The following is a 17351-nucleotide window of genomic DNA, read 5'->3' as shown; positions in this document are numbered from 1 at the left end:
AAGAGGCAGCAAAATGCCAGTTTTTGTTTCCTGGTTAGCAACATGCACACACACACAAACGGCAATTAGCAGAAGGGCCTCCTCTCCTCTGCGGCTCAGTGGCGTATGAAATGCGTGGGCAGGAATTGTTTGAATGCCCCGTGATTGATTTTTGTTTTTCTGCACCGCTGGGTAGTGAGTGATCTAAATCTTACCTTTTATTAACCTGCCTTTCCACTGCAGGCCTAATGAAGCAAAGGGAATGGAGAGCAGAGGGGGAAGCAAAGGGGGCCGACGCTGCATCTTCCTCTCCCAGGGGAGCTGCCGGGGGGGGGGGAGGGGGCTGTCAAGCTCCACTAGCTGGTCGGGCAGGAAGCGATTAGAGGGTGGGGCAAGGAGAGGGTGGCCCTGACCCCCGGGGAGTAACTCATTTGCAAGATTGTGGGCTGGGGGGTGCAGCTAGAGCAGCTAGAGGAGTCAAACTATCTTGTCCATTCCTCCTTGATCAATATTTTGGAGGTGGGAACCCTTCCCCCACCACCTGCCATTGCAAAAAAATAACTAGGCTATTCACAGAACAAAAGAGGCCAATTTACAGTTGCTGGCTTTTTTTGTTTTTGAAAAGGGGGGGTCACAGAATCAAAGAATTGAGAGGGGCACCAAAGGGTCATTGATCCCAACCCTGATGCTTCGTGGGAATCTTCTTTCTTGTAACCTGAAGCCATTGTCTTGGTTCCTCCCCTACAGAGCAGGAGAAAACAAGCTGGCTCCTTCTTCCCTCTTCCATGGGACAGCCCTTGAGATATTTGAAGAGGGCCTCTTCTCATTGCATACATTTTGCCCCCCAGGATTCTGAATTCCTATAAATAGGTTTCTATTCCTTTCTGATAATTGGTGCAGGGTATGGGACGCGGGCAGCGCTGTGGTCTAAACCACTGTGCCTAGGGCTTGCCGATGAGAAGGACGGCAGTTCAATTCCCCGTGACGGGGTAAGCGCCCGTTGCTCAGTCCCTGCTCCTGCCAACCTAGCAGTTCAAAAGCACATCAAAGTGCAAGTAGATAAATAGGCATCGCTCCGGCGGGAAGATAAACGGCGTTTCCGTGTGCTGCTCTGGTTCACCAGAAGCGGCTTAGTCATGCTGGCCACATGACCCAGAAAAACTGTCTGCGGACAAACACCGGCCCCCTCAGCTTATAGAAGAAGAGAAGAAGAAGAGTTTGGATTTGATATCCCACTTTATCACTACCTGAAGGAGTCTCAAAGCAGCTAACATTCTCCTTTCCCTTCTTCCCCCACAACAAACACTCTGTGAGGTGAGCAGGGCTGAGAGGTCACCCAGCAGCTGCATGTGGAGGAGCAGAGACGCGAACCTGGTTCACCAGATTACGAGTCTACCTCTCTTAACCACTACAAGATGAGAGCCACAGCCCCATAGTCGCCTTTCACTGGAGTTAACCATTCAGGGGTCCTTTACCTTTTATGGGCAGCCTAGAACAGTCTGCATGGGATTCTGTGACTTCTGCTCCCTTTGGCACTCCGTTTACATTTACGGTTTGCACTCCATTTCCCTGATCTCAGTTTCAAATAATGCACTGTCCATTAGTATTATTATATATTACTTTCACAATAAATTGGACTCATCGGTTTCTTCTATCAGGGATGGAATGAATGAACCACCGAACTTTCCCCCCAAAATCATTTGTAAAAGACCCTTCCTGGGAACAGTCTTCTAATTAGGAAATGGTGGAAGGAGTTGGGCAGAATGTCTCACACTCAAAGTCACCCAAACCATAATCACATCTTTCGGCTGATTCCATCAAAGGAGGCTTCACCAGGGCAGACAGATGCAATTGGCAATTAACATCTGATTGCAAGATAATTGCTCTACATTTGCTGTAAACGGCCACAGTGGAATTATGTTTATTGAGTGGCACTGCACTTATTGAGCCCAAATCCGCTGCCTCGCTTCATCCTGCTTCGTTTATTACCGCCATCCTCTTTCCCTGGAGGGGGGTTGGGGGCACAAGGTCTTTCAGGGCAGCTCACAACACTTCAAAACAAATCAAAACATGACCACTGAAGACCAGAGACCCAGGCCTGCTCTGCGAAGGCTCTTCCGAGAGTGGAGATATTCATCAGCCTCTTCTGAAACTCAACAGTGAAACTTGCCTGGAGGGTCTTTCTAGGGAGGGAAGAGAATGTGGGTAGCGGAGAGCTTTTCTACTTCTGTCACAACATGAGAACTCCAACAAAGGTGAATGTTGAGAGGTTTGAGGCAGAGAAAAGAAAGCCCCTCTTCATGCAATGCACAGTTAAACTCTGGGACTCTTCTTATGCTTTTGACCCTGGTACTGTCAGCAGCAGCACCATGGACAGATCCCTGCTCTTGGCCACCGGCTCTCAGGGTCAGGAGAAAGGTGGTGTCTTGCGTTCCGATTGAGAAGACCCCAGTTCAGATAGCCATGAGGGTCACTAGGTGGTCCTCAGCCACTGAATATGCCTCAGCCTAACCTTCTTTACAGAAGCTATAGTTAGGAGAAACAGAACCGCAGGCGCTGCCATGAGATTATTTTCTAACAAATATATGCTACTTGTCCTTCAGTTCAGCTTCATTCTCAGGACATTTTATTAGAATTCAGTTTCAGTTTACCTTATCTCCTCCCTTTCTTTGACAACTGCACTGCTGGAGAGTCATTCCCCGTGTCTGCAGTCATGGGATTGTTGTCTATCCCATGACGGTGTATGTTTTCATTCCACAGTGCGGGAAGTGACGGAGACAGGATGTTTGTGTTACTGTGTTCCGTGAAGTGGGACTATTGTCCTTTGTTGTTTTGTTTCTCTTTGCTGTCTGATGAGAAAGAGGCAGGAGCTAAGTCAGAATGCTCCGAGTGTATTATATGTAAATAAAGTAGATTAGCCAAAATGCTGTGCTATTGGTTCTGTTACGCAAGCTGCGAAGACTCTGCGGATCCCTAAGTGTGCTGATGTCTCCAAGGCATCAGTCGCTGTGATGTTTGGGTTGGAGAAAGCTTTTGAAGCTCCTGAATGATAGACCAGGAGGGAGAGAACATGCCAGTCGGGCATGTGTCTCTGCCAGGCAGTGGCGTAGCGTGGGTTGTCACCACCCGGGGCAAGGCAAGTAATTTGCACCCCCTAACCCGTGGATTTGCGCCCCCTAACCTGTGGATTTGCGCCCCCTAACCCTAACCCCCAGATGTTGCGCCCGGTGCGGCCGGCCCCCCCTGCACCCCCCACGCTACGCCACTGCTGCTAGGGTCCTACACAAGATTAGGACTCTCCTAACAGTTAGCACTGGGCAGCTGGAGCTGGAGTTACACTTTTAACCTGGTCTGAAAATGGTGTGCTCACCATCCAAGCTTCATCTGCACATGAGTAGGGGCGGGGTCTACCCACAGGGATTTTGCCAAGGGTTATGTGGAGTAGTGGTTAGAGTGTCAGGCAAGGATCTGGGAGACTAGCATTCAAATCCCCATGTGGCCATGAAGCACACTGGGTGACCTAACCAACCTCACCTTGTTGTTGTGGGGATCATAGAATCATAACATTGGAAGGGACCCTGAGGGTTATCTAGTCCAACCCCCTGCAATGCAGGAATCTCAGCTCAAGCATCCATGACAGATGGCCCTCCAACCTCTGCTTTAAAACCTCCAAGGAAGAAGAATCCACAATCTCCCGAGGGAGATTGTTCCCCTGTTGAACAGCTCTTACTGTCAGAAAGTTCTACCTGATGTTTAGTCAGAATCTCATTTCTTGTCATTGGATGCCATTGTTTCGAGTCCTACCCTCCAGAGCAGGAGAAAACAAGCATGCCCCCCTCCTCCATGTGACAGCCCTTGAGATACTTGAAGATGGCTCTCATATCTCCTCTCAGTCTCCTCTTTCCCAGGCTAAACATAGCCAACTCCTTCAACCGTTCCTCATAAGGCTTAGTTTCCAGACCCTTGATCATCTTGGTCACCCTCCTTGGTTGCACACCTTCCAGCTTGTCAACATCCTTCTTAAATTGTGGTGCCCAGAATTGGATGCAGGACTCCAGGTGGGGTCTGACTAAGGCAGAAGAGAGTAGAACCATTACTTCCCTTGATCTGGACACTTTATAATTGTATATGTACATCACCCTCGGCTCCTGGGGTGGGAGGAGAGGTGGAATAGAAATGTAATATACAGATAAATAAATAAGGGCCCCTTCAAACCCAGACTGGATTCTGTGTTTGATTCTCCATGTCTGGCGTTCTCACCCTCCCCAACTCTCATGTCGTTAAATCTTTAAACTTCTTTTCGCGGCTGTAGGAAGTAGAAATGTTTCTTTTACGGATAAGAATTGAAAGCCAAATCCTCAGAATGTCGAGTGAAAGGTGCCACTATTTCCGAAAGCATGTGGACTCTGCCAGGCCCCAACTTTACCTCCAGTTGTGCAAATCAATCTGGCTTCCACTGCTCTGAAAACCAGGGCCCATCGTTAATGGACTGTTTCCTAACAGATCCTTTCAAGCTCAACATGCTACTTTCACTGTTAGATTTAATTAGCAGAAAGACCCGTTTCTTGTCTGTCAGTTGGTGTGTCAGTATTTGACTGGAGACACAGCTGGGGATGCCTGTGTGACAATAGAACCATTTATTTTTATGACTCCTTTAAAAATTGTATAGATAGTTTTTAACAATAAAAAAGGACTTCAAAAGCAGAGTGGCAAGTGGGCTTTGAGAGGGACTGTTTCGCGAGTGGATTAGGAATCCTGTTAGCCATTGTGAAAAGGTGCATTTATGCCCCAAAGAACAGACTTGTGTGAGAATGTGCGGGGAGACTGTGGCCCAGAGAGCAAACGCTCGTGCATGTGACTTCTTGTTTTGCAAAAGATTTGAGAGCTGTGACAAGCGCAAGACCCAGAAGCATTCCATCAATGCTCCAAAGTCCAAAGGGCACAAAACAAGTCCTAGGAGGAGAGGTTGAGAGAACAGGGTGCGTTTAGACTAGTCTAGGGAGGACATGATAGTCCTCTTTGAATCCCCTAAAAAGAGCAGAACAGAGAGAGCAGGTCTTAAAAGCAGTGGAGCAGAAACTCACAGTTTCTTCAGCTGGAAGACAATTTGTCTTCCTAAATGGATTTGCACATTTTAAGGAGAGCCGGTATGGCAAGGAGTCTGTACTCAGAAAAGCGCAACATGTTTGATTTATAGCAATGAAATTGAGCACCGCAGGATGAGAGAGAGAGAGAGAGAGAGAGAGAGAGAGAGAGAGAGAGAGAGACCATCTCCACCTGACTTCCCAGAACATTCTGGCAGCATCCAGAGGGATGGTGAGCTGACCATGAAACTGGCTGGCCAGGATCTTGCCAACATGACCAGGCTGACCTCCAAAGTATTCATAGAAACATAGAATTGTAGAGTTGGAAGGGACCCCAGTGGGAGATTCAAACCTCACACTTCTCTGGAAGTTATGGCACAGACCTCCAACCAAATAATGTATACAAATATGTCAATATTTGGGGAAATGCATAACAAGGCATACATTGCTGAACATAACATGCAAAAGCGCATTATGCTGGGGAAATGTCATGCAGATATGTATAAAGAGAAATCCACCCCAAAATACTGGTGAATTTTCATGAGGTTTGCATCAGTTCCAAACTGACTGGGAAATGTGGGGGTCTGAGCTTAAGACTGAGAAACTGAGAAAAACTGAAATGGACCAATTCATCCATCCCTCCACAAACTCAGAAGCCTAAATGGAGATTTTATGCCGTTGTCTCTGGCAAACACGAAACTCTCCTAGTTTGTATAATGTTTCAACCACCTGAAAGTCATAGAAGCGTAGAATTGTCAAGTTGGAAGGCACACCAAAGGTCATCTAGTCCAACCCCCGGTTTCAACAGAGGCGGCACTGCAATGACGGCATCCCATGTGGTCCACCAAAGGTATCTTCCCACTGCCAGTGTGCTCTCTCTCTCTCTCTCTCTCTCTCTCTCTCTCTCTAAGAAAAGCACACCCCAACTCTTTGTTTTATTCACAGCCTGACCCCGAGAAGGAGAGTCACCCAACAGTCGCTGCCCCCCTTCTGCCTCTACCAGAGTTTAGTAGCTGTTTGCGTCGGCATCCTTGCCTCTAAAGCCCTGAGCAAGCAGTTGGTGCTGCCCAACCCCCACCCCCCTGCCAGGAATAAACAAGCCGTCTCTATTGTCTCCCATCTCTGAATTATGTAGCAGACTGAAAGGGAAGTTAATTTCTAAGCAGAATTATGACAATTGCCTCCAGCCGTAAAACGCTTTCCTGTAATTACCTGGGAGTAAATCATTCTGTCTCTCGACAGGAGCATCCCGGGAACTGAGAGCTGGCCGCCTGCCTTGCTCTGCGCTTCCCTCTCTTTCGAAGAATCCCTACATGTCCCCTCAATTCCTAGGAGAGAGAGATGGAACATAAGACCATCAGAAGATCCTGCTGGATCAGGCCAGTGGCCCACCTGGCCCAGCATCCTGGGGTGGACAAGAACCCTCAAGCAGGATCTGAGCACATGAGCATTTTCTCCTCCTGTGGTTTCCAGAAACTGCCATTCAGAAGCATTGTGGGAGGGAGTTCCATGGTCAAACTATGAAGAAAGAATTCCCTTTATCTGTCCTGAATCTTCCGGCATTTGGCTCCACTGCATGCCCATGAGTTTGAGTGTTTTGAGAGAGGAAGAAAAGCTTTCCTTGATCCACTTTCTCCATGCCATGCCTATTTGTATGAACTACAATCATATCACACCTTCCTCGCCTTTTCAGTTTAGAGAAAAGTTCTTTCATGTATCCTTCATGCTGAAGTCCATATATCCTCTGCATCCTCTTTTCCTGCGTCATCGGAAGGTACTGTATTTTTCGCTCTATAAGACGCACCAGACCATAAGACGCACCTAATTTTTGGAGGAGGAAAACAAGAAAATAAATATTCTGAATCTCAGAAGCCAGAACAGCAAGAGGGATCGCTGCGCAGTGAAAGCAGCAATCCCTCTTGCTGTTCTGGCTTCTGGGATAGATGCGCAGCCTGCATTCGCTCCATAATATGCACACACATTTCCCCTTACTTTTTAGGAGGGAAAAAAGTCTTATAGAGTCTTATAGAGCAAAAAAATACGGTATGTTTGGCAAAGCAAGATGCAGGTTTCCCAGTGCTTGCAGAAGCCTTGTGTTCCTCTTGGAAGGGTCAGGAGGAAAGCCCCCTGCCTGGCATTGCGGGTGTAAGAGACCTTGGACACCCCAGCTGCCCCCTGACCTCCTTTGCTCTGGAGTCCCGGCATAAATGTTTCAGAGCGCTGGAGGGCATGAAAGATTGATGCCAGCTTGATGCTGACTTCCCGCATCATCTGCTAAATAAGGCAAGGGGGAACAGGACCAGGCGCGCAGGTGCTGGCGTGCTCCAACATGCCCTGAACATGCCACTGCGAGGAGTCGAGTGAGTCTGGGCACAGCTCCAGGGCACGTCGCTCACCTGGGCCTCCACTCCGGCTGCTTCCGTAGAATTGGGGTTAGCAGGGATCATGTTGCACATTCAGTCAAGAACAGAAGAAGATCAGAGGAGCCTTCTGGATTTGGTCAATGGCCCATTTAGTCCAACATCTTGTTCTCACAGTGGCCAAACAGATGCCTCTTCTGGGGAAGCAGCAAGCAAGACCTAAATGCAATAGCAACATTCTCCCCTCCTGATTCCCAGCTACTGGTTTTCAGAAGCATTGCTGCCTCCAGCCATAGAAGCAGAGTATGGTCATCCATAGACCTTTCCTCCTCCACAGATCTGTCTAATCCTCTTTAAAGACATCCAGGTTGGTGGCCATCCCTGCCTCCTCCGGACTGAGTTGCACAGTTTGGCTCTGCACTGTGTGTGTGTGTGTGTGTGAGTAAGTGCTCTCTTTTGTTTGTCCTGAGTCTTCCAACATTCAGCTCATGAGTTCTAGCCATGCAAAGGAAGAAGAAATGCTTTCTCCATAACATGCCTCATTGTCCAAGCTTCTACCATGTTGCCTCTCCCTCGCCTTTTCTCTAAGCTGAAAAGTCCCAAACACTGCAACTGTTCTTCATGGGGAGCTGCTCCACCCCCTTGACCATCTGGGTTGCCCTTTGCTGAACCTTTTCCAACTCTACCATCTCCTCTTTGAGGGGGGGCCACCAGAACTGGACACAGTATTCCAAATGCAGCCACACCATTGTTGTTGTTGTTTAGTTGGTTAGTGGTGTCTGCCTCTTCGTGACCCCCTGGACCAGAGCACGCCAAGCCCTCCTGTCTTCCACTGCCTCCTGCAGTTTCGTCAAACTCATGCTGGTAGCTTCAAGAACACTATCCAACCATCTCGTCCTTTGTCATCCCCTTCTCCTTGTGCCCTCCATCTTTCCCAACATCAGGGTCTTTTCCAGGGAGTCTTGAATAACTCAGAGAAGCTATGAACTATGCCATGCAGGGCCACCCAAGATGGACAGGTCATAGTGGAGAGTTTTGACCAAACATGATCCACCTGGAGCAGGAACCGGCAAGCCACTCCAGTATCCCTGCCAAGAAAACTCCATGGACAAAGACAACAGCCACACCATAGATTTATATAAATACATTCCAGCGCATTTTTTGGTACAAAAATCATTCAGGTTTATCACAAGAAATGATTCCACCACAACATCTCAAAGCCTTCCGAAGTGCTGTTCGCTCCACGTTCCAAACACCTGCATGTTCCAGAGATGCTCCGTCAGCACTTTGGGATAACAAACGCCTTTCTCGGTTAGTCATACATTTTCGCCTGTCTCTCAGCGTTGTTTAGAAGGCCGAAGGAATGGGTGAAATCAGTGAATATTTCTCTCAGAGACTGGGTTTCTTTCTCTTTTTTGCCACATAATATACTTGCTAGACTCTCATTAGGCAGAGATTTGTATGTTCGTAAATTAAATTTAGACACCAGGCCTGAGCTGTTTCCTTCCTGATTACCCATTTGTGCACAACAATAACCATTAATCTCTCCCGCTTTCATGATGGTTTGGGCTATTTTTAGGTTGCGCCTTGCTGAGGCCGAGCCTGTGGAGAACAGCCGCCCAACCCATCTCTCTTGCAGAAGAATCTCAGAGTGCAGCAGATGCCTCCTGCTTTGCCCTGACCGTTTAGCATCCCTCATTTCCTCTTCTGCAGGTTGCTCCTGCAATGACAGGTTACTCTCTGTTTGCATCAAATTGTTCATAATCAAGAATCTGCTCCTCCTGTGTCCAGCCACATCCAACAGAGTTGGAAAGGAACCCAGAGGTCATCCAGTCCAACCCCCTGCAACCCCAAAATTATAAATAAAGAATTTCTAAAAAATTGGTTATCTGATCCTCTATGAAGAACAGTCTACCATCTTCCAAGGCGTCTGTTCCACTATCAAGCAGTTCTTACCATCAGAAAGCTCTTCATAACGGTTATCCTGCACTCCCTTTGTTGTAATTTGAATCCACTGGTTCAAATCCTCTGGAGCAAGAGAAAACAAAATTTCTCCATCTTTTGCATGACAGTCCCCTTCGGATAATTGAAGATAGCTAGATCTCCTCTCCGTCTCCTCTTCTCCAAGCCCTCAACTCTTCCTCATAAGGCTTGGAGATGAAGTGTGGGCACAGATTGGCTCTTTCAGAAGTTACAGCAGATCCACTGTGGGCACAGGGAGAGCAGACATGATCTTACTGCCCCCAAGGAGGCTCCAGGTGCTCCAGAACAAGATCTGCAGAGTTATCATTTAAGAAGAGTTTGGATTTGATATCCCGCTTTATCACTACCCGAAGGAGTCTCCAAGCGGCTAACATTCTCCTTTCCCTTCCTCCCCCACAACAAACACTCTGTGAGGTGAGTGGGGCTGAGAGACTTCAAGAAGTGTGACTGGCCCAAGGTCACCCAGCAGCTGCATGTGGAGGAGTGGGGAAGCGAACCCAGTTCACCAGATTACGAGTCCACTGCTCTTAACCACTACACCACACTGGCTCTCAATTTAATGCTGTCTTGCAAAACTGAGAGGTCCATCACCTAGAGGTCTGCACAGCTGATGGCAGAAGATCTCTCTCACCCAACAGGGGTCCCCTTTCAGCACCATGGTGATGGCACCATCTCCATCCATTTTAGGAAACTATGTGCGCTCTCCGTTTCTGGTCTGTATCGTAGAGATGCACACAGGCGCAAAGGCATCGACTCCTGAGCTGAAACCACGGGGAATGTTTTGTGTTTCTTGTGGTTTATGTGAAGCCGTCTGTAATAGAAGGAAGATTGCCCCAAGGGAATGCTGTTATTTTAATTAAGTAGAGGAAATAATTGGATGATTAATTAAGTCCTCTTTGGCATGACAAAATAACTTTTGGCACCAATCTTTGCTCTGTTTAAAGCCCTTTAACGCTCGGAAATGGAGACTCGAAGCAGCTCTTTGCAGATCCAGGCTCAAAACACTTTGTGCCGTGTCATTGTGGTGCAGTAGTTGGCGTGTTGGAGTAGGACTGGAGGACCTGGGTTCAAATCCCTATTCAGACATGAAAATCAGTGGGTGATGTTGAGCGATTTGTTCTCTCCCAGGAAGGGATGGGCATAGAGGACCATGGCAGTTTATGATTTTCCCAATCGTAAGTTTGGTTCTCCATGTTTCCACATCAGTTTGTGTTTTATTTCTGTTGAAAGTCCTCATGGAAATTCATCAGGATTTTAGTGTAAACTTCTCTGAACACACAAATGTTTCCATGCTATATTGCAATATACACTTCTTTTTTTTGCAAGGCACTGTTCCCTAACAGAGCACATTTTCGTATGCTATTTTTGTTGGGATCAAGCCATATCTTCAGAGGAATGTGGCACTCTCCAGGTGCCCGGCTTGATTCCTTGTTGATCTCCCCCCGTCAGCGACTCCCGGCAAGACAAGGCGAGATCCCGGCGATCCTTCTTCAAACGTGAGAAGGACACACCATCCCTCCTCCCCTGCCATTCCCCAGGGAGGGGAGAGAGACAGACAGAAATGTATTTACATGCCTTTATTTCTGTCTCTCCAGCAGTGCAGAGGAAACATGTCTGCACCCTCTCACATCAGCAGCCACAGCAGAGAGAGAAAAACTCCACCCATGTACTTCCAGTACAGGGTCATGTGACACTCTGAGCTAACATCCGGTGCTCAGTGCACTGAATAGACTGTCCCTTCTTCCCACGGTACAGTCCCAAAACATCAACATCCTGTTTGGCTTTCCAGCCATCTGGAGCACTCAGCAGCATTGCTCCTTTTTCGTAACAATTTTCACTAATGCATGCATATTTATACACACACTATCATAGTATGTGCACTTTAATTACCTGGAAAACTGCAAGTTCAGAGAAGTTCAAATTTCAAAGAAGAGACATGTTTCTGTTTGCATCCTGTTTGGGGAAGTGAAACTTAGGAGGACTCGCCTCTTAACTGCAGACTGAATCTGTTTCCTCCACTATTCATACTCTCAGCCTGATCTACATCACAGGGTTGATGTGAGGATAAAATCAGGGATGGGGAAACCTCGCCAGCTGCCTTGATCTCCTTGGAGGATAAATGCAATAAATAATGCATATTAACGGCGCTTTAATATGCTTTAACTGTGCATTATTCACCATGAAAGTGAATAAGCGGAGGAGTTTCAACCATTTCAGCACTTTCCCCTCTTTTACACACCTTTATTATTCTCTCTGCTATTGCTTCGCCCAGTGCTGGAAACTAGTTTAACTAAGATTTTGTAAAAAGAAGAGATTGGATCAATATGCACTTTGTGGAAGCTCCAGATTCGTTAATTCATTTGTATCTCCAGACCAACAAACACACACCCCAACTGCAAGTAATTTCCACTTGTGTTCCAAAGCCCTGTGACCCACTCTCCCCCAATATAGTAAAATAACCAGACAGGACAATGAGTGTAAGAGAATCATGGGTCAAATAGACCACAATTTTATGGATTACAGATGTGAAGGGTGGCGCTGTGGGTTAAACCACAGAGCCTAGGGCTTGCCGATCAGAAGGTCGGCAGTTCAAATCCCCGCAACAGGGTGAGCTCCCGTTGCTCAGTCCCTGCTCCTGCCAACCTAGCAGTTCAAAAGCACATCAAAGTGCAAGTAGATAAATAGGTACCACTCCGGCAGGAAGGTAAACGGCGTTTCCGTGCGCTGCTCTGGTTGGCCAGAAGCGGCTTAGTCATGCTGGCCACATGACCCGGAAGCTGTACGCCGGCTCCCTCAGCCAATAAAGCGAGATGAGCGCCGCAACCCCAGAGTCGGTCACGACTGGACCTAATGGTCAGCGGTCCCTTTACCTTTACCTATACCATTTTAACTCCAGCCCATTGACTGCAAGTGTATTCTAGGGTCAATCCAACCTTGGGGGTGAATCCTATGACCTACATCAAATAGGGGTGCTCCCGAGGGGTCCCTGTTGGAGGAGTGCTGTGGCCCTAGCCCCCACTTGGGCATCCAGACAGAAGCCACTCCTTGCAGATCCCTTTGATGGGATACCCTTAACCAAGGAGGGGCAGGTAGAGACTACAACCTCATCTCCAGCCAAAGCAACAGCTTACCCAATGCATAGGTAAAGGTAAAGGGACCCCTGACCGTTAGGTCCAGTCGCGGATGACTCTGGGGTTGCGGCGCTCATCTCGCTTTACTGGCCGAGGGAGCCGGCGTACAGCTTCCGGGTCATGTGGCCAGCATGACTAAGCCGCTTCTGGCGAAACCAGAGCAGCGCACGGAAATGCCGTTTACCTTCCCACTGGAGCGGTAACTATTTATCCACTTGCACTTTGACGTGCTTTCGAACTGCTAGGTTGGCAGCTTACCCAATGCATAACCACACAAAATTGTGACGATTGCTATGAGGCAGGTGGAAAAATTTCTGCCTGGCCCTGAATATGGGAGCTGCCAGTGTCCATAGCAAGGTCAAATACAGTAGTACCGTGGTTCTCAAACTTAATCTGTTCTGGAAGTCTGTTCCAAAACCAAAGCGTTCCAAAACCAAGGCGCATTCCCATAGAAAGTAATGCGAAATGGATTAATCCATTCCAGAGTTTTAAAAACAACCCCTAAAGCAGCAATTTAACATGAATTTTACTATCTAACGAGACCATTGATCCATGAAATGAAAGCAATAAACAATGTACTGCAGTCACACACTCAATCAATCAATCAATCAGTAGCTGAACTGGGTTCCCCACAGTCACATAAACAAACAAAAAAGTCACAAAAATGCAAAATAAATAGCAAAAACAGACAGACTTCAGTGTAACACTCAAAACAGAAGTGTGGCACTCATATCGGAAGCGTAACACTCAAAACAGAGCATGTTTGGCTTCCGAAAAACGTTCGCAAACCGGAACACTTACTTCCAGGTTTGCAGTGTTTGGGTTCCAAGTTGTTTGAGTACCAAGGCGTTTGAGAACCAAGGGACCACTGTACCAGCAAATAGTCAATATTTGAGGGATGGAGGATGGGAGATTGAACAACGAACTGCTTGTTCATTGTTCCTTAATGGGCTTCTGGTTGACCCCTATGAGGGCAGGATGCTGGACCAGATGGACCTTTGGCCTGATCCAGTGGATGCTCTTCTTGTGTTCTTCTGTTCCTTCTGTATCCTTAGCCGTGGAAGAACTCCCTGGTTGGTGAGGACGGGCTCCGCAGAAAGGGAAGAGGCGAGACGAAGACAACGTTGACCGTGGCCAAATGTCATCACGAGGGGAAAGTGAGGAGCAGGTAGGGAGCCTGCCCTGTAATTTGTGCCTGGCGTGAGTGATGCTCACCTTTTTCCTCGGTGACACATCAGGCCATAAAGAGAGATGCGCTTTCAAGCCCTGAGTATTCTGCCGGGGCGTATTTCACTGGGCTGCTCAGTTGTGTCATCTGATAGTGTAAATTAAATCTCCATAAACCCACTAAGCAGATCTGTGCATCATTGAAAGGAGACAGAGAGGATGAATTATCCCAGACAACAGGTCATCATTCTCCCACTTTATTACATTATAACGGCCCCGTGATTGAATTACTGCGCCGCAACCACGGTGCTCTCTCTGCCCCCGCCTTTGCCAATGTTTAATGCATGAGGCGCTTCTGCTCTAGTTCAACCTCAAAACCTGCCCTGGACCCTCCAGCCGTCACCTCCGAGCCCTCAGTCACCTCTCTCGCTCGCTTGCTCTCCGTCTCATCCTCAAACGGCCAAAGGTGCGCGGCCAGGCCTTGGAAATGCTCCTTCAGCAACAGAGCACACATTTGGCATGTTGAAGGTCCAGAGTTCATTCTTTTACACCGTCGCTTAAGAGGATCTCAATCCTGGCTCTCTTCATTGCAGCACATGCAGAAACGCAGCCGCCAATTCAGCTAAGAAGGATCGGCTTACTGGAGGTTCGACGGCCGCGTGTCAGGGACCCTTGAGCTATGAGTCCTACATCGCAGGAGATTATTACCCAGTCATGATATAATCAACCAGAGCAATTTGCCTCCCTGTCTGGGCAGAGAGGCTTATATCTCTGGGCCTCCACTTCCAAGCCCCATGACCATCCACTTTGATTTTTTAAAAAATCTTTTTAATGCTACCCCAACATCAGAAATTCATAGACTCCCCACAATCTTCTTTTTATTGTTTTCATTTATTTATACAAGAAGCAACAATCAGCATTCAGGGACGTTTTTAGTGGTTGATGTATTATTGCGCTTTTAACATTTTGTTGGGAGTCACCCAGAGTGGCTGGGAAAACCCCGTCAGGTGGGTGGCAAATAAATTATTATTATTATTATTATTATTATTATTATTATTATTATTATTATTATTATTCCCACTTAACCCCCAAAGAAGCAGCATCTAGTTAATTACGTTTGACCTTAAAGTCATTTCAGTTTTTAAGCAAAGGTATCATTCCACGTGCTGCCACATGTTCTCAGAGACCTAAAACCACATTCTACAGATGCCAAGTTGATTGAAACACAGTGGTTTCCTCATCTGTTTGGCTCTCTTGGACATAGGTTGTTGTTTGTCCATTAGTAATAAGTCTCATGGAGTTTTCTTGGCATGGATACTGAAGTGGCTTGCCGGTTCCTGCTCCAGGTGGATCACGTTTGGTCAAAACTCTCCACTATGACCTGTCCATCTTGGGTGGCCCTGCTCATAGCTTCTCAGAGTTATTCAAGCCCCTTCGCCACGGCAAGGCAGGCCACCTCATGAGAAGAGAAGACTCCCTGGAAAAGACCCTGATGTTGGGAAAGATTGAGGGCACAAAGAGAAGGGGACGAAAGAGGATGAGATGGTTGGACAGTGTTGTCGAAGCTACCAGCATAAGTTTGACCAAATTTCGGGAGGCAGTGGAAGACAGGAGTGCCTGGTGTGCTCTGGTCCAGGGGGTCACGAAGAGTCGGACACGACTAAACGACTAAACAACAACAATAAGTCTCAAAGTTGTGAGGTCCACATCTCCAACACGTCCACATTGGGAGTCTTCCAATACCTTGGAAGTTGTGGTGGGGTCACCCAGTGAGTAATGAGGTCCTTGTAGGAAAGTTGTGGAGCAGTTTCAGAGTAGCGGAATACAAATGCTGTTTTAGGATGCAAAGGGGTCTCTTTTTTGTGCTAAGGTGTGCTTCATGGAAAGCTTTCCCCCCAAAAAAGCATAGCCTAAAATGTAAGGGGCAATGGAGTGCTCTCAGGGCCGGCCCTGACATGAGGCAGAGTGAGGCAGGTGCCTCTGATGGCAAATATTGAAGGGCAGCAGGTGGAGGTGTGTGTGTGTGTGCTATTAAGTCTGTCTTGCAGACTAAACTGTGCTGGTCCCATGGGTTACCCGAGAGGCGAGGTCCAAGTCCAGTCCGTGGTCAAAGGTGCAATGTGGAGGCAGTCCGTAGTAGCTGAATCTGGGTGCAGGGCAGGGAGTCGGGTGAAGTCAGGAACAGGCATGCAAGCAGTGAGCCAGGGCGGGTCAGGAGCTCAGGCAGGAAAGCAGGACAGGGTTCAGGCAGGAGCTAGCAACCAGCAATGTTGCTCCCGCAACTTGGGACTGGGGCTGGCCGGCTTTTATCTGCCCCAAGGTTATAGGGCGGCCCCGATCCTCTGGTGACTCGCCTCTCCTGGCCTGGAGGCGAGCCCTCCTCCTGCGGGAACCTAGTTCCCTCCGCCTTTCTGCCCTGAGCCTCTGCAGCTCAGGAGAGGCTGGAGGGTTACCGGACCCAGAGGCAACCTCCTCTTCCCCTGACGGAGCTGAGAGTGGAGCACCTGCAGGCAATGGGTCCTCCATCACCTCAGGAGCCAGAGCAGGCTCAGCTGATGCCTGCACCTGAGGATCCAGCACAGGTGAGGACCCTTCAGGCTCAGGCCCCAGCCCCGGCTCAGCTGGTTCTGGAGGTGGGGAATCCTGTGCAGGCTGGGATCCTTCAGGTTCAGCATCTGAGTCCAAATCCCATCACATAAACAAAGCCACTGCCCTCGGGGTGGAGGATGTTGGAATAAGATCCAATAGTCTGCTGGAATGGGTCTGCAAGGAGGCAACTTTCTGCCGTCTGCTTCAGGCAGCAAAATGCCTTGGGCTGGTACTGAGCTCACAGGCTCATCCTCTCCTCTTAAAGGTAAAGGGACCCCTGACCATTAGGTCCAGTCGCGGCCGACTCTGGGGTTGCGGTGCTCATCTTGCTTTACTGGCCATGGGAGCGGGCGTACAGCTTCCAGGTCATGTGGCCAGCAGGACTAAGCCGCTTCTGGCGAACCAGAGCAGCGCACGGAAATGCCAATTACCTTCCTGCCAGAGCGGTACCTATTTATCTACTTGCACTTTGACGTGCTTTTGAACTGCTAGGTTGGCAGGAGCAGGGACCGAGCAACGGGAGCTCACCCTGTCGCGGAGATTCGAACCGCCGACCTTCTGATCGGAAAGCCCTAGGCTCTGTGGTTTAACCCACAGCACCACCCGCCTCTCCTCTTACCTGGACATTAAATTGCAGCCGTGATGTAGCAGGACCTGGTGTTTGCGGGAGGCAGGGGCCTGGAGGAAGCTGGCTGGCAGGAGGGTGGGCATTCCTCAGTCTACGGATGAGCCACCGCGAGACGCAGCTGGTGCAGCCAGGATATAAATCTGCGCTAATTGGCAAATGCAATAGTACTGTAACTTTATTCTAACAAGAGTTCTCAGTGGGAGGCTTTAATGAAACAATTATTCTTTCCAATAAAATAACAATTAGTGGTTGGGATTGAACTAATTGTTGCTAACCTGGAGCAGTGAAACACACAACGGCGGCCAGAGAGAAAGGGGGGAGAGAGAGAGAGAGAAGGAAAGAGAGGCAGCTTCTTTGGAAATAGCCACGCTTTGCCAAAAGTCCTGGAAAACCTGCAGCAACATCTGCGTCCCGCTTGCTCATTTGGCTT

Source organism: Podarcis filfolensis, assembly GCF_964270895.1.
Source record: "Podarcis filfolensis genome assembly, chromosome: 1".
Taxonomy (NCBI): Eukaryota; Metazoa; Chordata; class Lepidosauria; order Squamata; family Lacertidae; genus Podarcis; species Podarcis filfolensis.
The sequence above is the reverse complement of the archived record's forward strand: the minus strand, read 5'-3'. Positions refer to the sequence as shown.